We start from the raw sequence: 23,876 nt of genomic DNA, 5'->3' as shown, positions 1-23,876 counted from the left end.
GCCCACGCCTAGAGCCTGTGCTCCACAACAAGAGAAGCCACTGCAATGAGCAGCCCGCACATGCCAACGAAGAGTAGTCCCCACTCGCTGCAACTAGAGAAAGGCTGCACCCAGCAACGAAGGCCCAGCCCAGACAAAAATAAATAAATAAATTTATATTTTTTAAAAAAAGGAATTCTTTTCAGATTTCTGTCTGAAAGTGCCCTTTCAAAAGGAGATTCGTGAGGGTTCATATTTATACAACTGCTCTTATATAAGCAAGATGATAATGATGGCTCTCCAACCACTACCCATTCCTCAAGGTCCAGTTAAATTCCCACCCCTACACGAAGTATTCTCTGTCAACTCCAGCCCATTCTAACTTCTCCTTTTCTCTTCCCTCCAATTTACTGTCTATTTCATTCACTGGTCACCTCACACAGGCCTCAGTATTTTTCCTGTCATTGTCTCAAGTTGTTATTTATCTCTAATATTCTTTGCAAACTTTTAGTATGTTGAGTTTTGATCTCTCTAACCAGATTATAGGAGTTTTAAGTCCAGGAGTGTAGATTACACATCTTCATTTTAATAATTTATAGCATTCACCATAGGCTGAGCATGACACAAGGGCTCTATATATATTAATAAATGATAGCTTATTTATTCACTGCTCCTGTTTGGAAGTTTATATGATATACCACATATTCAGAAACCGGGATGCTCTGGAATACGAAGAACCCTTGAAGAAGTTGTGCAGTCTCACCATGCTTCAGTTTCCCACCAGCAATATGGAGATGATAATACTTGCTGCTCTCTGCTTTGCTGGTAGATGAGAAGGTTGTTGTTATTATTATTTTTTTAAATTATGTAACATAATGTATTTTTTTAAATTTATTTATTTATTTAATTTTTTTGGCTGCATTGGGTCTTCGTTGTCATGCGCGGGCTTTCTCTAGCTGTGGTGAGCGGGGGCTACTCTTCCTTGCAGTGCGTGGACTTCTCATTGTGGTGGCTTCTCTTATGGAGGACAAGCTCTAGGTGCATGGGCTTCAGTAGTTGTGGCACGTGGGCTCAGTAGTTGTGGCTCACAGGCTCTAGAGCTCCAGCTCTGTAGTTGTGGCGCACGGACTTAGTTGCTCTGCGGCATGTGGGGTCTTCCCAGACCAGGGATTGAACCCGTGTCCCCTGCATTGGCAGGCGGATTCTTAACCACTGCGCCACCAGGAAGGTCCCTGACATAATGTCTTTATAAGCTTTCTGTAAAGTCTCGGCACAGGTGTGCCTCACTTTGCACAAATCACATAGTTACAAAAATTAGAGAAAAATGAGATTTTACTGACTTATTGTCTGACTTCACATTTAAAGTTTGATATGAGTTTGTAGGTTGTGAAATTAAATATCCAGTAGGGACTTAAGAAAAAAAAAAAAAGAACTCTTGGTCAGATAAACTTGACTTGAAATAAAGACCCTGTCCTAATTTATATATTTATAAATCTAGAATTTCCCTTGCACTCTCCCCCAACATGGAGAAGGTCCATAAGTGATCCATCGATCGAATCCCTCTTTTTCTGATTTGCACAATCCCCATTCTTGTTTATTCTCTGTTAAACCCACCTGGTGAAACTCCAAATTCAGTAAGCCAACCTTCTGCCTCCAGGGCCCCTGTACCTTAAATATGGAGCTCCTCTGAGGATAATTAATCACACAGCCCTGTAGATTTCACCATCACCAATCTCCTCAAACCCCCAGCCCTTCCACCACCCCCAGAACTCATAGTAAATGACTTTGCCTCCCACTTAGCTGGAAAAAAAAGAAATATATATATATACATACATACACATATATACACACACATGCGTATATATATACAAATATGTGTGTGTGTCATAAGATGATAACAACCTCAACAAAATTGCTCTGTTCAACCCCACCCAAATCCCCTCCCCAAGAAACTTATGTAATTAAGATGTGACTTTGGGTGTCCCTTTGGCCATCAGAGACTTAAGTAACTTGACCTAAACGCTAAACCCTCAATTTCTCTACCTGTATGAGCCTAGGGACCATCCTTAAGGATTATGCAAATGCAACACTTAATTGCTTTTGCCTTATCTATTCCTTTTGCACTCTGTGTTTTGTCTCTAAGGAGTCTTTGACAGCCAGGATGCTCACCTTGGCCCCTTCACTGTTTTCCACAGGAAATCCTATTATAGTTGTGGTTTTGTGAATTTCATAACTTCACTGAAGGCCTAAGGAGTTATGGGGAGGTATCACATACTGCTTTTTACCAGTACAGTGATCTTATACCCAATTTCCTATCTCAGAGCCATCCAAAGCCCCTGCTCTTGACCTATGACCTTCAACACCATGGGCCAGTGAAATGTAACTCACTTCCTAATGCTTCTTTCTTGAGGTGACTCTGGCCAGTCTGCCCAGTCTCCAGCTCTTTGGGATTCTGGAAAATAAAATTTTCAACATCTCATTGTACTCATCTTTTTTGAAACTTTTCTTTACTTCCATTTTCAGTGGAAAGGCTGGTTTAAGGGTTTTGTTTGTTTTTGTTTTTCATTAATTGAAGGCTTCTTACACCACCCATTCTTGGAGTTCTATTTGTATCTTGGACATAACTTGAACACACAAATTCAGTATATTTTAAATGAACCTGCCCATCTGCCTCTGCTGCCATCTTCCCCTGAAAAACTGTATTTTCTTCTGAGTGAAGGATAGTCTCATCTACCCTGTTGACCAACCAAATCACCCTTAACGTTAGTCTCCTGAAGTTCTCATGTGCTATCAAACAGTCACCAAGACCAATCAATTCTACCACTTAGCTCACTCTCTCTCCTTTACTGTCACTTCCCAAGTTCAAGCCTACATGATTGCAACAGTCTTCTTGTTGGTCTCCCTGAGTCTAGTCTTGCTACCTTTAATCCATTCTTTAGGCTGGAAGCTATAGGTTGGTTCAGATATGCTCTAGTTGGCTCTCATTATCTTTAGACCAGCAGCTGCTTAAGGCTTGACTACTGCTCCAATTGTCTCATTCTGCTGCCCAAGCTAAAGGAGTAATGGCCATCTTTGAATCTGCTGTAGCCAGAGAGATCATTCTAAAATCCAAAGGTTATCAACCTCTCCCTTGATTAAAATTCTTCAGTGGCTCCCTAATGCTCTTAGAAGACAGCCCAAACTTGTCATGATATATTAGTTAGCTATTGTCACAATGATACCATGTAACAAACTATCCCCCAAATCAGATGCTTACAATAACATTCCCTATTCTCATGCTCACGAGTCTATCATTTGGCTGCAACTAAGCTGAACTAGGTTAGAATTCAGGCTTCTCAGCTCCAAGATCCAAGCTGAAGGAGGTATATTAGGCTCAGAACTATATACAGCATAAAGGATCTTCCAATAAAGGCCCTGCCTTATCATCCAAGTTCCCAGCACAGAACCTAATCTATAGTAAATGCTCACTAAGTGTTTGTTGAATGACTGAATGAAGCCAGATAAGGTTCACTTTGGGAAAACCAAGAAGTTAATTTCTGTGTCTATAGCCTCCCCTTTATACATGTCATTTTCTCCTCTATAATGTGTCTTGTTTAGGAATCTGGTTCCCTTGTGATCACCTCCCTCTGATCACTACTAAAACTCACTCTCACAAAGGCCATGCACTCAACAATTTACACATTTATAGAAAATATCAGTCTTTTTAACCCTTCCAGATTTATTTGGCATCTGAGCTCTCACTAGGGAATCTGTAGCAAGACTTTGACCTCTGCTAAAGTAATTTAAATCACCTAGTAAAAGATTCAAAAATTAATAAATGGCAAGTTATATTCTGAATAACTAGCTGAATAAATGCCAAGTTATATTCTCCAGGTAAGGTTCATGCAAAAAACAGATTCACCTCCTGTTAGTTTATCATACAGATGTCAGCGCAACCCCTCACAACCATGTTACAAAGTGTTTCACTCAGTTAGGTGCTTTATTTTAAGCCCTCCAGGATGGAAGCTTTCTTTGAATGTACTAAGGATAAAGACAGCTGCCACAGACAACGATCTTCCCATAACACACCAACATTCATGCCAGCCTCCCCCATGATTAATCCTTCAGCCTGTGGTGTACACATGGCTTCTTCCAGTCAGAGCCGAGAATGCCCCTAGAAATAGGTCATCTGAAATAAACATCAACTTCACTTCAAAAAGATTCTATGCCTATGTGGTCATAACCCAAAAAAAGAGTCCTTTGGGGAAACAGGACATGTAAACAGCAGAGCCCAGGCATCTCTTGCATCCTGTTCCTGCCTTCTCAGTGGCAACTTCATAATTGACCTCTCTAAAATCAACAGCTCTCTACTCTCAAAATGGAGTTTGGGCAACATCTTTCGCTTCTTTCCTGATTTCCATTGCCTTAGCCTAGCAACATAATACTCATTTGTAAGAACATGACTTAAGACATGTAAGCAGCAGGCTTGCTCCATCTTCCTGGTAAAATTATAAAACAGCAAACATAACTAGATGCATCTCTAAGCCAGATTACTGGGGGAGGGATTTGGAAGGTAATGCGTGGGTACAGACGAAACTAATATTTATTGAACAATTTCCATGCACCACTGTTCTATTGTTTTACATACAGGATGTAGCTTAACCCTCATAACACTTATCTGATATCTGTTATTATCTCTCTTTGTAAATAGGAAAGCCAAAGCTCAGAGAGGTTAATTAACTGGCCCTTGGGTCCCACAGCTAGTATTCAGCAAAAATAGAATTAGAACACAAATCTGACCAATCTCCAAAATCCATGTCCCCAGCACCTGCTACACGTCTCCTTAACTGAGTCTCCTTGATGAGAGAATGAAAGACACGTTTCTGGAATTGTATGGTAAGCAAGGAACTTGTAATGAACCAATCAACAATCTTCCAAATAACAAGTATTTGCTTAAAGCTTCATAAGTGCTGAGCTTCAGGCTAGTCACTACAGGAGAGACACAGAAGTAGATGATGGGCTTTCTGACCTCCAGTAGATTACAACCTAGGAGAGGAGAAAAGGATCTTGTATCCAGAAAATGGACAAATGCTCAACTGTGTAGTACAGCTCAGAGATAGGACAGGCCAGCGTAGGCTGAATAAGGAATGGATCAGTCAGGATTCTACTTGCAAGAAACTAGATTTAAGCAAAAGAATTTAGTTAACATCTAGTGGGCAAAAACGCAGTGACATATCATTTTATACTCACCGGAATGGATATGATCAAAATGACAGATAATAACAAAGATTATTTGGCAAAGATGTGGAGAAATTGGAACTTTCACACATTGCAAAATGGTGCAGCCACTCTAGAAAACAGTTTAGCAGTTCCTCAAAAGGTTAATCGTAGTTACCATAGTTACCATACCAGCAATTCCACTCCTAGGAATATACCCAAGAGAAATGAAGATATAACATCTACACAAAAACTTGCACATGAATGTTCATAAAAGCATTATTTATAATAGCCAAAAAGTAGAAACAATTCAAATATCCATCAACAGACGAGTGAATAAATAAAACGTGGGATATACATACAATGGAGTATTATTCAACAATAAAAAGGAATGAACTACCTATACGTGGATTCATCCATTACAACATGGATGAATCTTGAAAATGTAATACCAAGTGAAAAAAGCCAGTCCTCAAAATCACATGTTGTATGATTCCATTTATATGAAATGCCCAGAATAGGGAAATCTATAAACATATAAAATAGATTAGTAGTTGCCTACATCTCAAAGTAGGGGAGGAATGGAAAGTGACTGATAATGGATATGAGGGTTTTTTTAGAGGAGAAAAATGTTCTAAAATTAGATTGTGGTGATCATTGCACAGTCCTGTGAATTTACTTTAAAACATTTAATTGTACATTTTAAATGGGTGAATTGTATGGTATGTGAATTATATCTCAATAAAACTGTAAAACAAAAACTAGTTGGAGGAGTTTCCTAGTGGCCTAGTGGTTAGGATTCTGGGCTTTCACTGCCGTGGCCCAGGTTCAATCCCTGGTCGGGGAACTGAGATCCTGCAAGCCACGTAAAGTGGCTAAAAAAAAAAAAAAAAGAAATTAGTGGGTAGCTTACAGAATCTCTGGGAGACTGCAGAACTAGGTTTAGAGGTTGTGGAGGCAGGAAAAAAAATGCTCCAAATTATTCAGGTAACTGTAATGGCAAATACATCACGACCATTGCTACTGGGGACAGACTATGTTGCTTGCCCAGAGGACATGACCAACACAGAATTCAGCTACAAGGAGCACAGACATTACTGTCTCTGGAAGCCAGTATCTGCCACTGCTGCAGCCCCCAGTGGCCACCAGAATGTATTCTGAATGGTCCCTGCTCTTCTCATGGCTAGTTTGGGTTGGGGGCATTTCACTGGGAGAGCCTAGGTCACATGGCCGCACCTCATCTACAAAGGAGGCTGGGAAAGTGTGCACCTGGCATTGTCAGGGTTGTAGTGGACAGTGGACAGTGCCTTATAAGGGTGATTCTCCAAACATAGGAAGAAGGTGGCCACAAAGAATGACTAAGGCTGCTACAGAAAGTTTCTCAAATTGGAAATAGCTTTAGCTGGTCTTTGAGGGATGGACAGGATTTGGACCCACTAAAATGAGAAAAACATTGCAGTGAAGGAAATTGCATTAGGTATGTAGGAATAAAAACCTAGGTTTTTCAGGAGTTCACAAGGTCTTCCTACTGGTTGGAAAGGTAAGGCATGCAGGCATCTAAAAAATGATACAGGAAGCAGACTGACATCAAGCTCTGAGCTGTGCAGTTGTAGGAACTTTAAAAGTCACTGAAGGTGGGTTATTAGAGGAAACCCTCAAGGTCCAAATCACTGGTCAGAATTTTTTCATAGTCTGGCCACCAGGGGCTTCAGTGACAACTTAAAAGTTAGAACCAACCAATCCCCTGAGAACCAGGGAGGAGGCACCCAGGTGGTTTCTTCACTTCAATTGTTTTGTCCCCTTGCAAGCCTGGGCAGGAAACTGAGCAGTGGAAACAAGGGCTGCTTTTGAGGTGTATTCAAATGGGGACCATGGTGGCAGTTTGGGGGTGGGACATGTTATTTCTGGTTTAATCTGTTGAGACTTTTTTGCCAAATAATTTCTTTTTCTCCCTGTGTCTCCTGTGAACACAGGATAGATTGATCCCTTTCTCAGACCATCCCACATCATTTCTTTCTATTTTTGAGTTCTGTTTAGAACTCTAAATCTTTGTTGCATCTGGGTAGCTGAGATGATATAGAGCAGTCTGGAAGAGGGTCTGGCCCTTTCAGCATAGTTCATTTTATTTTTACGCTTCCTTTCTGTCTGGCTTTTCTTAATAGCTTTGAGATGAATTTCCTTTCAGCCTTGCTCTGGCCTTGTGAAAGCAAGGAGTTGAGTTATTAGGCACAATAGGAGCATTTATTTATCTGACTTTCATCAAGATAAACAAAAATTTATATAAAATCTTAGCACATCAAAAAATCCCAATATATAAGAAATGAGTATGGTTTACTTAATGGTTTTGCAAAACTTTGTTGTAAAATCTCAACATGGTAAATTAACTTGCTGAATAGTATCTTAGCCTGAAATCCCTGATAGCACTATGGAGCAAATGGAAGAGGTGAATTTTAAGAAAGTCTCACCGTGGAGCTTTAAAAAAAAAAAAATCACCACATCAGCGATATCATACATAAAAAGCGGGGATCATGGATTCATCATCAGTAAATTCAATAGCAGCCAGAGCACCATTTGCTAGAAATTCACTTTGAGTCTGAATTATTTTAAATAAGGCATCACACATAAGAGTAAGAAGGAAAAAATTCCCAGCTCAGTTTCCATTAATTTCCCAGCCAGTAACTTTGAAATAGTGTAGAATTTATAGGTCAGCAGCAAAAGCTCACTCAACCAGGGAGAAAATGGGCCATTTCTCTTTGGTATCCAACTGAAGACCCCACTTAGGAGCTATTTCCTGATTCTTAAAAAGTCTTTTAACTGTATCATTTCTTGATTTAAACTGGCCTGAAGCGGCTCCCCATGATACAGGGAAATGTGAGTGAAGTGAGTTTTCCCTGCGTTACAAGGGTATTATCCAGGTCTCCAAATATGGCAGCCTGCCCAGATTAGTGTTAAAGACTGTCACTCCAGCTGAGATGAAGACACAAGACACAAACGCTGGCTTTTGTCATTGGCAAGTTAGAAACACTGAGCAACTGGAAGAGAGAAATGTGTCTGTCTTTTGCAGCCCATTAGAGGGGTTTGCCTGCCTATTCTGCCTACTCCTTAGAACAGGGCCTTTCACTGGGGCTGGGGATTCAGGACAGCCATTTGGCTGGTTCTCACATTCATGAAGAGCTCCAACTACAGATGTTTGATGTTCTCATCAAAGGAGGTCATCCATCCAGTCCCAGAGATGCACAGTGACCAGAAGAGGAAGACGTTCATCGTAAAACTTTCATCTACCACATGTCCTGCCTGTGGTGCACTGTACATTAATGTTTCAAATATTATTATTATGTGAATAATACATTTCACTACATTTAACATAAACAGCACTTAAAACAATTTTTGAAACCCAGTTTTGGAATTTTTCATTTATTTTATATATACCAAGAGCCTCAAAAAATAAATAAATAAACGAACAAAAGGGAGAGAGAAATGTCCTGGAGCCTCTCTAAGCTTCTGAGAGACCCTGCCTAGAAGGCTATGTTTATCTTGTTAACGACAATATCCTATACATTTGACTCCACTTTATTTGTTTCAATTGTTAATCGATCTTCAGGACCTTAAGTTTTAGAGATTATAAAGGCAGGTAAATGAAAATAATAGTTACTATTCAGTGAGCACCAACTACATACTGGCCACTGTACTGGACTTTTTCTGTTATTTTCTTTAATCCACAGCAGCATTCAGGTAACAATTATTATCTCCATTTTACCTGTACATGAACTGAGGCTCAGAGAATTGGCATTTTCCTAAAATCACCCAGATGATAAAAAAGAACCATATTTGAGCCCAGGTCTGTTTATCTTCAAAGGCCATGTTCTTAGCCACTACTCAAAGATCATTTAAATGACAGTTACTAGTTTTATAGGAAAACTAAAAGATACAACCATACACTCCAGAGAACATCTTCTCCCTTAGTAAGCACTAGATGAATATTGTCAAATTCTACTCTTTGGCCTCCCTTTTCTAGACCTCATGCTGACCAGGTCCCATCTATCCGGTCAGTCTTCCTTTGAACAGATAACTGCAATACAGCTAAATAGGCTTCGACTTTAGATTTTTGGGTTCTCCTGAGGTTAGACCCTGACTTGGATTTGGATAGTTCAGAAACTTTTCGGCAACCATTCATAGATCACTGTTAGAGTGATAATCTTATTCCCAGAGGATAACCTTATATTTAAGCCTTGGACTACCTTGCTTTTTCTCCATGTACCCAATAATGTCCTTTTCGGGAAAGAACTACCAATGCTCAGATATTCACTAGCCTAGTTATAGGACAGCTCTTATTTTTAATAAATAATTGCAGCATTTTAATAGATAAGATATGTAGATGGAAGAACATTCAAAAAGGGCAAAAGAATTTGTAATGAAAGTAAGTCTTCCACCCACCTACCCATGCACATCCTACTTCTCTACTTAGAGGCAACCCAACCAACCACTATCTTTAAGACATATTCCATGAAAACATAAGCATTGAATATATCCATTTAAATATCAGTATCCCGCCCTGCAAATTACATTTTTTAAAATAAATTTATTTATTTAATTTATTTATTTTTGGCTGTATTGAGTCTTTGTTGCTGTGAGCAGGCTTTCTCTAGTTGTGGCGAGCGGAGGCTACTCTTCATTGCGGTGCACAGGTTTCTCACTGCAGTGGCTTCTCTTGTTGAGGAGCACAAGCTCTAGGTGCACGGGCTTCAGTAGTTGTGGCACACGGGCTCTAGAGTGCAGGCTCAGTAGTTGTGGTGCACGGGCTTAGTTGCTCTGCAGCATGTGGGATCTTCCTGGACCAGGGCCCGAACCTGTGTCCCCTGCATTGGCAGGTGGAATCTTAACCACTGTGCCACCAGAGAAGCCTTGAACATTACTTTTTTTTTTTTTTTTTTTTTTTTTTTTGGTACGCGCGCCTCTCACTGTTGTGGCCTCTCCCATTGCGGAGCACAGGCTCCGGACGCGCAGGCTCAGTGACCATGGCTCGCAGGCATGGGCCCAGCCACTCTGCGGCATGTGGGATCTTCCCGGACCGGGACACAAACCCGCATCCCCTGCATTGGCAGGTGGACTCCCAACCACTGCGCCACCAGGGAAGCCCTGAACATTACATTTTTAATGATGTGTCTTTAAGATGGTTTCATATCTGCATAGAGCTGCTTTCTTGTTTTTACGGCTGCACAGTACTTAACCAGTCCATTTTGATAGACAGGTTGCTTCCAACATTTTGCTATTAGAAAAAATACTACAGTGAATGTCTTTCTACTTGTAACAATTTACAAATTTGACATATCTATATGATTAACTTCTAGAAATGAAGTTGCTGTGTCTAATTTAATCTGCCCTTTCTAGAAGTTGTACCAATTTACACTTGCACCATCAATTTCCTGCTTCCTAATATCTTCACCTACACAAGGTGTTAAAAAACTTTTGGATCTTTGCCAATCTGATTGTCCGTTTTAATTTGTGTTTCTCTTATTTTAAAGGTGATTGAACAACTTTTCATATGTTCACAAGTCGTCTGTATTTCTTTTTCTATAAATTATCTGTTAATACCCTTTGCCTATTTTTCTATTAGGCTATTGATCCTTTTTCTTATTAATGTGTAGGAACTCTTTTTATATTAAGGAAATAAACTCTGTGGGATATGTGTTATAAACAGCTTTTTTCTCAATTTGTCGCTTGTCTTTTGACTTTATTATTTCTTTGCAAGCAGAATTTTTTTTCATTTTTATTCATTAAAACGTAGCAATTCTTTCTTCTATAGCCTCTGGGATTTGTATCAAACTTAAAAATTGATATTGATATCAATTTTTTGATATTGTATAGGAATTCTCCTATGTATTTTATGACTTCATTTTTCATGTTTCAATCTTTGATTGAACTATCCAAATCCAAGTTCTGGAACATACTGCATGCAAGGAGCAAGGTAGTGATTCAGTTTGATTTCAGCATTCCAAATGGCTGCCAAGTGTCCCTGAAACCATTTTGCATTTCATCTTTTCTATATAATGCTTGGGAGCACACTAAGAAACCTGGAAATTGGTGTTACCTTCAGTCTTAGATCCCTTGGAAAACCCGTCCCACATAGTACGTGGACAGCACAATCACTACCGCCCTTAAGAAGTAATCTGGCATAAGTAGAATGTAGCTGAATGAGAAGCAGAACAACTAAAATTAGTCTAATTCTGGGCAAACAAGTTTTGCGAGGCCTAAAGCATATAAATTTAGGGAGGGGAGGGGAAAGGGCATTAACTATATATATATATATATATATATAAAATTATAAAATAAATATAACATAAATATTTAGAATAAAAGGAGAAATGTTTAAAAGCGAATACATTCTGCAAATGTTAGAAAATATAGAAAAATAACATAATAGTATGTTTATTAACTGCCTGACACTCCTCTATAATATTTTGGCTGTATATTCTTTGATTTCCTCTTCATATGACAATAATTTTATAATATTATTTTCCATAAAGAAAATAGAAAGATAATTCAGTTATTCCCCTAGCATGGTTGATCAAAATTTGTTTTTATTAATGATGGTTTAGAAAATTTCCTTCAGTATTAAATGTGATAGTGGTGGTGTCACATAACTTTGTAGGATTGTTGTCGAATCTCTATAGAGATTTCAGGTCATTTCAATTTTTCTTGTTCAGTGATTAACCTTAAATCCTCTTTGAATTGATGATAATCATTAACCAGTTTGTCATCAATGCTCTCATTGTAAAGCTTCCATGAATTTATATAATTATTTTTTGTCCAGTATTTTCTGCCAAATCACAAAGTAATATAAATCCTTTTCCAGTATGTTTGTATGATTTTATCATTTTCATTAGTTGGATTGTCAAATAATCCAAAAGTGTGTTCATTACTTGTCTTCAAAATTTACCTCTTCCATTTAGTGAATTATTGCTTTGTGTATGATCTGAAATTTGGGGGCTCAAATTCACTTCTTGTTGTCTTTGCTTATCTCCATTGCTTTTATTTCATATTCCATTAATTTTTATATGAAATTTTACTGATCAAAGAGAAAATTAAATCTGAAATTACAAATTATATAGAAAATTTAAAAAAGAGATTACTTTATAAGAAAACCAATGAGTCACAGCTAAAACTGTACTCTGAGGAAAATATATAGCCTGAGTACCAAAAATAAATGAATTTACGTTTAAGAAAGTAGTAGAAGAACAACAAGGAAACCAAAAGAAAATAATAAAACATAATTAATAAAGAAAAGACTGAGATTATTGAAATGTAAAAAAAGTTACAGAAATATAAATAAACCCTCAAAGTTTAATATTTGAAAAGAACCAATAAAATGGGTAAATCTCTGTCAAACCTAATGAAGGGAAAAATATAGAAAAGAGAACCACAAGATTGGGAATAAGAAAGGAGATATTATAGGAAAATATTGTAAGCAAATATTAAATTGAACTCTATAGCTATAACTTGAGAATATAGAGGAAATGAATGTTTTCCTATTAAAATGTAACACTACGTTAAGATTGAAGTTTCACCTCAAGCTGCAAGATGATCAGACTCTACATTCTGTATTTCAAAAGAAGGACTAAAGTATGTGCAGAATTTACAAGGCAAAAAGCAATAAATTATTAACTTTTTAAGCTTTCACCCACTTTGAGGGCACAAAATTTGGAAAACTAAAGAGAGAAATTTGTCAGGAGGCTTTTTGGAAATAGCTGAACTGTGATTCCTACCCTCCTTCTCCACCAAAGAAGAGAGGAATGTTACCTCCTAATCCCAAATCTAGTCCTAGAGATTTCACTCAGATGACCCAAAGAGCTTGACTTGTGTTCCCTGCTATTGTTGGGAGGGGTTGGGAATGAGGGAGAAGGGCACAACTGTCTGGGGTCTTAGTCCCATCTAAGAAATCTCATGGGCAAGTGATTAGCTGCTCCAGTGGCATAACATAGGCAGCTCTATTGAGATTGAGCTGCCCTCCAGTGTTTGATGGGACAGAGGGTGAGAATCTCTTCTCCTGGACCAGACATAAGCCTTGAGGGAGAGAGAATCAGCTTTTTTGATTATTGCCAAGAGCACAGTTTGAGAGGGTTACCAGAAACAAACAGAGAGAGTGTAACAGAAAACTAGAGACAAAGGATACAGAGGCTGCATAGACTTCATTGTCCATATCACTAGATTTGCTGTCAGAAGGACTCAGCTGGAAAACTTAAAAAATTACACAAGTGACCATGAGAGGAAAAACGAAATAAAACAGGCCTAGGGAATGTGAAGCCAGCTTATAACAGTATCTGTCAAAACTGAACTTTCAACTCATCTTTTCTCTCCATCCTTTGGGCACACTCCAGCTCCAAAGGGATTGGAAATAGCAACTAATAATTGTGTGGAGGTAAATAAAAGAGAGAAAATATTTCTCCTATGTGTTGATAGTGGTTGCAGTGTAATTCTTTAATCTCTCTGAACCCCAACTTAAAAACAGTGCAATAGATAGCAAAATTAGAAACCCACGCATGGATAAAACATAGTATCAATACAATGAAACTTGTTGACAGGGTATCCACACAAGTCCCAAAATACAAGCAGGTGAGGACAAACCATTAAGAAGCATATAACCTGCACGATATTATAGACCTTGCATAGGAGAAAGCAGAGGGAAGCAATGGAGCATCTGATAGATATGAAAACAGATGACCTCAAAACGGCCAACAGATATTTACTGGAAAGTATAGAAGGACAGTTAAAGAGGAGCAGGTCAAACTAAGAGGAGTTTTGCCTAATCAAAAAGCAGGAGAGTGCCATGGGCTCATGGAAGGAACTTTAGAAGCTGGAACAATCTGACCCCTATGAACATATTAGGGCTCCTTCCAGGACAATCCTCACACTGAGGAAAAACTGCTGAAACTAGAATCAAAATTGACCAAGATGGGGTCAACAGAGGAGAAAGGAAAGAGAAGGTCCAGAACAAGTGCAGGTAAGGCTACAGAGCCAGGAAATCTCAGAGAACAAGCTACCACATTTTTTAAAGCCACATGAAACACAAGAGAGAACTCTGTGAAGTTACCCAGAACCATGCCTCCTTCCAAAAGTTCAGGAAAACTGGTTTCACTTTTAAAAATGAACAATACAAAAGGTTGATGTCAAATCCCACACCAAGTTATTATACGATAAAAAAGAATAAGATGCAGAATAACAACTCCTTGGTCCATTGCTTCTCAAACATTTGTTCTCAGCATCCCTCTATACTCTTAAAAAATGGTGAGGACTCCCCAAAAGCTTTTGCTTATGTGGGTTATATCATTTGATATTTATCCTATTCAAAATTAAAACTAAGCAATATTTAAAATATTTATTAATTCATTTAAAAATAATAATGCACCCATTATATGTTAACATTAATAACATATTTATGAAAAATCACTACATTTTTCCAAACAAAAAAAAAAATTAATTTAATGAGAAGAATAGCATTGTTTTACATATGTACAGATCTCTTTACTGCTGGGCTTCACAAAAGACAGCCAGATTCTCATATCTGCTTCCACATTCCATCTGATGTGATGTGCTATTTTAGTTGAAATATATGAAAAAAAAAAACCCTGGTCTTAAACAGATATGTAGTTGGAAAAGAAAGAAGTATATTAATAACTTTTTTCAGATAATTGTGGATATTCTTCTTTGATATTACACCAAACCTTCACAAGTGATAATTGCTGGAAGGTTAGTTGCAACACGGAATATGAAACCTTGTCAGTTAACTTTTCAAATTCTGTTCTATTAAATCTATTGATTTATCTTTGTTTTTTAATTTTTTATTAAAGTAGGGTTGATTTACAATATTATATTGGTTGGTTTCAGGTGTACAACATAGTGATTCAATATTTTTTTTTTGATTCAATATTTTTATAGATTATACTCCATTAAAAGTTATTACAAAATAATGGTGATATTTCCCTACACTGTACAATATATCCTTGTTGCTTATTTATTTTATACATAATAGTTTATATCTCTTAATCTCATACCCCTATCTTGCCCCTCCCCACTGGTAACCACTAGTTTGTTCTCTATATCTGTGAGTCTGTTTTGTTTCTGCTTTATTACATACATTCATTTGTTTTATTTTTTAGGTCACACATACAAGTGATAATATAGAATATTTGTATTTCTCTGTTTGACTTATTTCAGTAAGCATAACACCCTATAGGTCCATCCATGTTGTTGCAAATGGCATTATTTCATTCTTTTTTATGGTTGAGTAGTATTCCATTGTGTGTGTGTGTGTGTGTGTGTGTGTGTGTATATGCCACATCTTCTTTATCCATTCATCTGTTGATGGACACTTAGATCACTTCCATATCTTTGCTATTATAAATAATGCTGCTATGAACATTGGAGTTTATGAATCTTTTCAAATTAAATGTTTTCATTTTCTTTGGATACATACCCAGGAGTGGATTGATGAATCATATGGTAGTTCTATTTTTAGTTTTTTGAGGAAATTTCATACTGTTTTCCATAGTGGCTGCACCAATTTACATTCCCACCAACAGTGTAGGAAGGTTCCCTTTTCTCCACATCCTTGCCAGCATTTGTTATTTGCAGACTTTTTGATGATAGTCATTTTGACAGATGTGAGGCGATATCTAATTGTGGTTTTGATTTACATTTCTCTGATTAGTGATGTTGAGCATTTTTTCATGTGCCTGTTGGGCCTCTGTATATCTTCTTGGGAGAAATCTCTATTCAGGTCTTCTCCCTATTTTTTTAATCAGGTTGTTTGTTTTTTCTATATTGAGTTGTATGAGCTGTATATATATTTTGGATATTAACCCCTTATTGGTCATATTATTTACAAATATTTTCTCCCATTCAGTAGGTTGTCTCTTCATTTTGTCAGTGGTTTCCTTTGCTGTGCAAAAGCTTTTAAGTTTAATTAGGTCCCATTTGTTTATTTTTGCTTTTGTTTCTTTTTCCTTAGGACACAGAGACAAAAAAATATTGCTGTGTCAAAGAGTGTTCTGCCTATGTTCTCTTCTAGGAGTTCTGTGTTTTCAGATCTTAAATTCGGGTCTTTAATCCTAAATTTTGAGGGGTGTTTTTTGTATATGGTGTGAAAAAAATTCTATTTTATTCTTTTACATATAGCTATCCAGTTTTCCTACACCAGTTATTGAAGAAGCTGTCTTTTCTCTACTGTATATTCTTGCCTCCTTTGTTTTAGATTAATTGATCATAAATGGGTGGGTTTATTTCTGGACTCTGTATTCTGCTCTATTAATTTATGTGTCTGTTTTTGTGCCAGTACCATGCTGTTTTGATTACTGTAGCTTTGTAGTATAAGATGAAGTTGTTGTGTTACCTCCAGCTTTGTTCTTTTTTCTCAAGATTTCTTTGGCATGATTGATTTTTGAATGACTCTTTTACCCACATGTAACTTTGTAACAATACATTGATCATTTGATTACCATCAGTTCATTGAATTATGTGGATCCTCCAAAGGTTGACACACTCACTAAACAATAGCAAAAAGTCATACTTGTAAATCTCACCACCAATCTCACCTGAAAAGTATTTAAGCATTAGGAAACTGTAAAGCCAGTGGCAAATATAAGTTTTCCAAAATTAAAGTTTTCACTTGAAAACTCAAATTTTATCATTGGCAACAAATACTGTTGGTTATTTTCCTTGACGTTCCAGCCTTATTTAGTTCATATTCAAAATATGTCTACAAGACACCCAATTCTGAATAATTACAGTTTACCTGTGAGTCATTCTTTCAAGTAAAGATGGTGTTCCAATTTTAAAAAGAAATTTATTAGTTCAGTTAGCAATTCAAACAATTATAATACTTTTTCTGGAAACAACCATCACACTTTAGTGTGCAGCTAGTGTTTTCTGTGTACTTCCCATTTTGACACACACAGAACATTAAAAAAAAATGTGTACTCAAGGGACAAGATTTAATAAAATTAATACTTTTCCTGTTTCATCAAGAACATTCTTAAGTGAAACTGGCTTTTTAAAAATGTATTTAAAATGACTACTAGTACATTTTGGTGCCACTGCTTTGATTCATGATAAAATGCTAGCAATTTTACCTATCCTTGCTTTGAACTATCAGTGCTAATGTCAACACAGTGAAAGAGAGAAATAACATCTTCATAATATCATGAAAATAGAAATAGCTTTTACCTTTCAGTGTGTCTAAAAGGGTCTTGAACCACACATTGAAGTCCATTTTATAGACAATGAAAGCAATCAGATATGCTCACAGAGCATATCAAAACTGTCAAAACTATTTGAAAAATGAGCTAAGGGACATCAAGAAAATAATATAATATCTGAAAAAATAATATAAATCAAACTTAGAAAAAATCAGAAATGAGGTGACAGAGCTCAGAAAAGAAAGAAAAGAAAATTCACTGGCAGTCCAGTGGTTAAGAACTCCACTCTTCCACTGCAGGGGGCATGGGTTCGATCCCTGGTCTGGGAACTAATATCCCAAACGCCGTGTGACATGGCAAAACAAAAGAAGAAAAAAGAGAAAGAAAAAATAACTTCAAAATTGAAGACTAACCTAGAGCCAACAAACCGATAAACACAGTAGATTATGACTTGAGAGGAACAGAAGGTGAAGAAGAGGAAAATATTTTTAAATTTTTTTAAAATAAAAGATAAATGGAGAGATAAAAAGGATTTGAGAGAATGTGACATATATTAAAGACAGACAATGAAGATCCAACATATAGACAATATAGATTCTAGGGAAGAAAACCATAGCAAGAAAACAGAAGAAATATTTAAAAACTAATTGAAGAAAACTTTCCTGAAATGAAAAAAAAAAAAAAAGATTTGAAACTATGGAACATATCTGTTTCTGAGAATATCAACTCAAAACAAACAAAACGAAAACTTCTTCTAGAATTGTATAAACAGGAAGAAAGAAACACACTCTGGTCATCTAAGCCAAAACAGTAAGTGATATGTAAGGTTAAGAAAATTAAATTAGCATCAAACTTTTCAAAACCACCACCATATAACAGAAGAAAGGGAAGTAAGATATTTAAGATACTGAAAAAGACAAAATATAGGCCAAGGATTTTATATTCTAAAAAATTGACTTTCAAGTATAACAGATATATGATTATCAATATGCAATAATTCAGGGAATATTGTACCCGTGAGCCCTTCCTAAGGAATCTACTAGAGAATGAACTTCAAACAATTGAAAGAACTAGAAAGACATTGACATAAGGACTATTAGTGAACATTAAAGGGACTTCCCTGGTGGTCCAGTGGGTAAGACTCTGCACTCCCAATGCAGGGACCCAGATTAAATCCCTGGTCAGGGAGCTAGATCTTGCATACCTGCTTCAACTAAGAAGTCCACATGCCACAACTAAAGATTATGAATGCCACAACAAAGATCCTGTGTGCTACAACTAAGACCTGGTGCAGCCAAAATAAATAAACAAACAAATAAATAAATAAATAATCAAAAAATACATAGAATATGTAATTTTAATAGAACTAAGGCTAAATGAAGGTTAAAAGGAAGAGAGTCTAGTGTATAATGCTTACACTCTTAGGCAATATAGATATAGCACAATGATAAAAAAAAGATGAGGGAGAATAGGGAGAGCATAATGCAAAAAAAATTATAGTTATTCTCAGTACATAGTATTGTTTAACTGAGACTATGGTGTGTGTGATACATATGATAAAACAAATGAGGAGTCAAAAGATGTCCTACTTCTATCATCCCCTGTTCCCTTGAGAACGAAGATTCATAGTATGGAAGAAAGGAGATACAATTGTAATATAGAAGAAGCTAAATAAAAACCTGTAGGCCTGAATTTGAATTGAAAATATCACTGTAAACTCATAAGGTATTTTACCTTAGAAAATACAAATATAGATTTAGACATATATACTACTCAGTGTTGTCCACTGAAAAGGCCTAGAAACAATAACCAACCCAACAGCAATGTACTAATTTAGTACTCAAAAATGTGGTCTTGAAATACCATTTCTCACTAAAAGAAACCTGTGTTTCTTAGAGAAATGGATGATTCCAGGTCTGCAGTAAGAAACGTACAAGAAAAGCCTAGACTATCCTGTAATACTAAGGAAGGAATAAAATCATCCCTGGGTAGCCTCAGGAGACTGGCTCCAGGACCCCCTTCGGATACCAAAATCCAAGGATGCTCAAGTCCTTTATATAAAATGGTGTAGTATTTTCATATAACCAACGCACATCCTCCCTCTTCCCGTATACTTTAACTCGTCTCTCAATTACTTATAATATCTAATACATTCTAAACGCTATGTAAATAGTTGTAAATACAATGCAAATGCTATCTAAATAGTTGCCAGTGTGTGGCAAATTCAAGTTTTGCTTTTTGGAACTTTCTGGAATATCTTTTCCTGAATATTTTTGATCTGAAGTTGGTTGAATCCACAAATGTGGAACCTGTGGATACACAGGGCTGACTATCGTATGAAAGAGCAATATTATCTCAGATCGCAAGTGATATAATTGTGTTCCTAGAAAACTCATGATCAAAAAAACCCCTAGAATTAATGAAAGAATTTGATCCAGTGACTGAAATATACATATATACATATATACACACACGCACACACACACACTCATCAAAAACTCAATAGGCAGATTGGTTCAAGATGGCAGAGTAGAAGGACATGCGCTCTCTCCCTCTTGTGACAGCACCAAAATCACAAATAACTGCTGAACAGTCATCAAGAGGAAGACACTGGAACTCACCAAAAAAGATACCCCACATCCAAAGACCAAGGAGAAGCCGAGATGAGAGAGTAGAAGGGGTGCAATCACAATAAAATCAAATCCCATAACTGCTAGGTGGGTGACTCACAAACTGGAGAACACTTATACCACAGAAGTCCACCCACTGGAGTGAAGGTTCTCAGCCCCACATCAGGCTTCCCAACCTGTGGGTCTGGCAATGGGAGGAGGAATTCCTAGAGAATCAGACTTTGATAGCTAGCGGGATTTGATTGCAGGACTTCGACAGGACTGGGGGAAACAGAGACTCCACTCTTGGAAGGCACACACAAAGTAGTGTGTGCATCGGGACCTGGGGGAGGAGCAGTGACCCCATAGGAGACTGAACCAGACCTACCTGCTAGTGTTGGAGGGTCGCCTGCAGAGTCAGGGGTTGGCTGTGGCTCACCATGGGGACAAGGACACTGGAAGCAGAAGTTCTGAGAAGTACTCCTTGGTGTGAGCCCTCCCAGAGTCTGCCATTAGCCCCACCAAAGAGCCAGGTAAGCTCCAGTGCTAGGTCGCCTCAGGCCAAACAAGCAACAGGGAGGGAACCCAGCCCCACCCATCAGCAGACAAGCAGATTAAAGTTTTACTGAGCTCTGCACACCAGAGCCAACACCCAGCTCTACCCACAACCAGGCCCTCCCATCAGGAAGCTTGCACAAACCTCTTAGATAGCCTCATCCATAAGAGAGCAGACAGCAGAAGCAAGAAGAACTACAATTCTGCAGCCTGTGGAAGGAAAACCACATTCACAGAAAGATAGACAAAATGAAAAGGCAGAGGACTTTGTACCAGATGAAGGAACATGATAAAACCCCAGAAAAACAACTAAATGAAGTGGAGATAGGCAACCTTCTAGAAAAACAATTCAGAATAATGATACTGAAGATGATTCAGGACCTCAGAAACAGAATGGAGGCAAAGATCGAGAAGATGCAAGAAATGTTTCACAAAGACCTAGGAGAATTAAAGAAAAAACACCTAGAGGAACTAAAGAACAAATAAGCAGAGTTGAACAATATTCTGCTTGAACAATAACTGAAATGAAAAGTACACTAGAAAGATTCAATAGCAGAATAACTGAGGCAGAATGACGGATAAGTGACCTGGAAGACAGAATGGTGGAATTCACTGACGTGGAACAGAATAAAGAAAAAAGAATGAAAAGAAATGAAGACAGGGCTTCCCTGGTGGCGCAGTGGTTCAGAGTCTGCCTGCCGATGCAGGGGACATGGGTTCGTGCCCCAGTCCGGGAAGATCCCACATGCCGCAGAGCGGCTGGGCCCGTGAGCCATGGCCGCTAAGCCTGCGCGTCCGGAGCCTGTGCTCTGCAACGGGAGAGGCCACAACAGTGAGAGGCCCGCGTACCAAAAAAAAAACAAAAAAACAGAAATGAAGACAGCCTAAGAGACCTCTGGGACAACATTAAATGCAACAACATTCGCATTACAGGGGTCCCAGAAGGAAAAGAGAGAGAGAAAGGACCCGAGAAAATATTTGAAGAGATTATAGTCAAAAACTTCCTTAACATGGGAAAGGAAATAGCCACCCAAGTCCAGGAAGTGCAAAGAGTCCCAGGCGAGATAAACCAAGGAGAGACACACTGAGACACATTGTAATCAAACTGACAAAAATTAAAGACAAAGAAAAATTATTGAAAGCAACAAGGGAAAAATGCCAAATAACATACAAAGGAACTCCCGTAAGGTTAACAGCTGATTTCTCAGCAAAAACTCTACAAGCCAGAAGGGAATGGCACGATACATTTAAAGTGATGAAAGGGAAGAACCTACAACAAAGATTACTCTACCCAGTGAGAATCTCATTCAGATTCGATGGAGAAATCAAAAGCTTTACAGACAAGCAAAAGTGAAGAGAATTCAGCACCACCAAAACCAGCTCTACACCAAATGCTAAAGGAACTTCTCTAAGTGGGAAACACAAGAGAAGAAAAGGACCTACGAAAACAAACCCATAACAATTAAGGAAATTGTAATAGGAACATCCTTATAGATAATTACCTTAAATGTGAATGGATTAAATGCTCCAACCAAAAGACACAGGCTTGCTGAATGGATACAAAAACAAGACCCATATATATGCTGTCTATAAGAGACCCACTTCAGACCTAGGGACACATACAGACTGAAAGTGAGGAGATGGAAAAAGATATTCCATGCAAATGGAAACCAAAAGAAAGCTGGAGTAGCAATACTCATATCAGATATAATAGACTTTAAAATAAAGAATGTTAGGGCTTCCCTGGTGGCGCAGTGGTTGAGAGTCTGCCCGCCGATGCAAGGGACACGGGTTCGTGCCCCGGTCCGGGAAGATCCCACATGCCGCAGAGCGGCTGGGCCCGTGAGCCATGGCCGCTGAGCCTGCGCATCCGGAGCCTGTGCTCCGCAACGCGAGAGGCCACAGCAGTGAGAGGCCCGGGAACCCAAAAAAAAAAGAATGTTACAAGAGACAAGGAAGGATACTACATAATGATCAAGGGATCAATCCAAGAAGAAGACATAACAATTATAAATATATATGCACCCAACATAGGAACACCTCAATACATAAGGCCACTGCTAACAGCCATAAAGGAGGAAATCGACAGTAACACAATAATAGTGGGGGACTTTAACACCTCACTTACACCAATGGACATATCATCCAGGCAGAAAATTAATAAGGAAACACAAGCTTTAAATGACACAACAGACAAGATTGATTTAATTGATATTTATAGGACATTTCATCCCAAAACAGCAGATTACACTTTCTTCTCAAGTGCACAGGGAACATTCTCCGGGATAGATCACATCTTGGGTCACAAATCAAGCCTTGGTAAATTTAAGAAAGCTGAAATCATATCAAGCACCTTTTCTGACCACAATGTATGAGATTAGAAATCAATTAAAAGGGAAAAAAAAGTAAAAAGCACAAACACATGGAGGCTAAACAATATACTAATAAATAACCAGGAGATCACTGAAGAAATCAAAGAGGAAATCAAAAAATACCTACAGACAAATTACAACGAAAACACGATGATCCAAAACCTATGGGATGCAGAAAATCAGTTCTAAGAGGGAAGTTTATAGCAATACAAGCCTACCTCAAGAAAGAAGAAATATCTCAAATGAACAATCTAACCTTACACCTAAAGGAACTAGATAAAGAACAAACAAAACACAAAGTTAATAGAAGGAGAGAAATCATAAAGATCAGAGCAGAAATAAATGAAATAGAAACAAAGAAAACAAAGCAAAGATCAATAAAACTAAAAGCTGGTTCTCTGAGAAGATAAATAAAATTGATAAACCATTAGCCAGACTCATCAAGAAAAAGAGCAAGAGGACTCAAATCAATAAAATTAGAAATGAAAAAGGAGAAGTTACAACAGACACTGCAGAAATACAAAGCATCCTAAGAGACTACTATGAACAACTCTATGCCAGTAAAATGCACAACCTGGAAGAAATGGACAAATTCTTAGAAAGTTATAACCTTCCAAGACTGAACCAGGAAGAAAGAGAAAATATGAACAGACCAATCAAAAGTAATGAAATTGAAACTGTGATGAAAAATCTTCCAACAAACAGAACTCCAGGACCAGATGGCTTCACAGGTGAATTCTATCAAACATTTAGAGAAGAGCTAACACCTATCCTCCTCAAACTCTTGCAAATAATTGCAGAGGAGGGCTTCCCTGGTGGCACAGTGGTTGAGAGTCCGCCTGCCGATGCAGGGGACACAGGTTCGTGCCCCGGTCTGGGAAGATCCCATATCCTGCGGAGCAGCTGGGCCCGTGAGCCACGGCCGCTGGGCCTGCACCTCCGGAGCCTGTGCTCCGCAATGGGAGATGCCACAA

General features: G+C 37.9%; 1 long non-coding RNA gene across 1 annotated transcript in view; it reads right to left on the bottom strand.

The window, feature by feature from the left end:
• LOC116764749 overlaps positions 1-20,421 on the bottom strand; it is a 40,072-nt gene extending 19,651 nt beyond the window's left edge. The window contains exons 1-2 of the long non-coding RNA XR_004352998.1: positions 20,364-20,421; positions 2,368-2,431 (exon numbers count right to left, since the gene is read on the bottom strand). This is a non-coding gene — a long non-coding RNA (uncharacterized LOC116764749). The remainder of the gene's footprint in view (positions 1-2,367; positions 2,432-20,363) is intronic.
• Positions 20,422-23,876: the final 3,455 nt, after the last annotated feature.

This window comes from Phocoena sinus, chromosome 13 (genome assembly GCF_008692025.1).
Source record: "Phocoena sinus isolate mPhoSin1 chromosome 13, mPhoSin1.pri, whole genome shotgun sequence".
Lineage (NCBI taxonomy): Eukaryota > Metazoa > Chordata > Mammalia > Artiodactyla > Phocoenidae > Phocoena > Phocoena sinus.
Note: the sequence above shows the minus strand (reverse complement) of the source record. Positions and strands in the feature narration are given on the sequence as shown.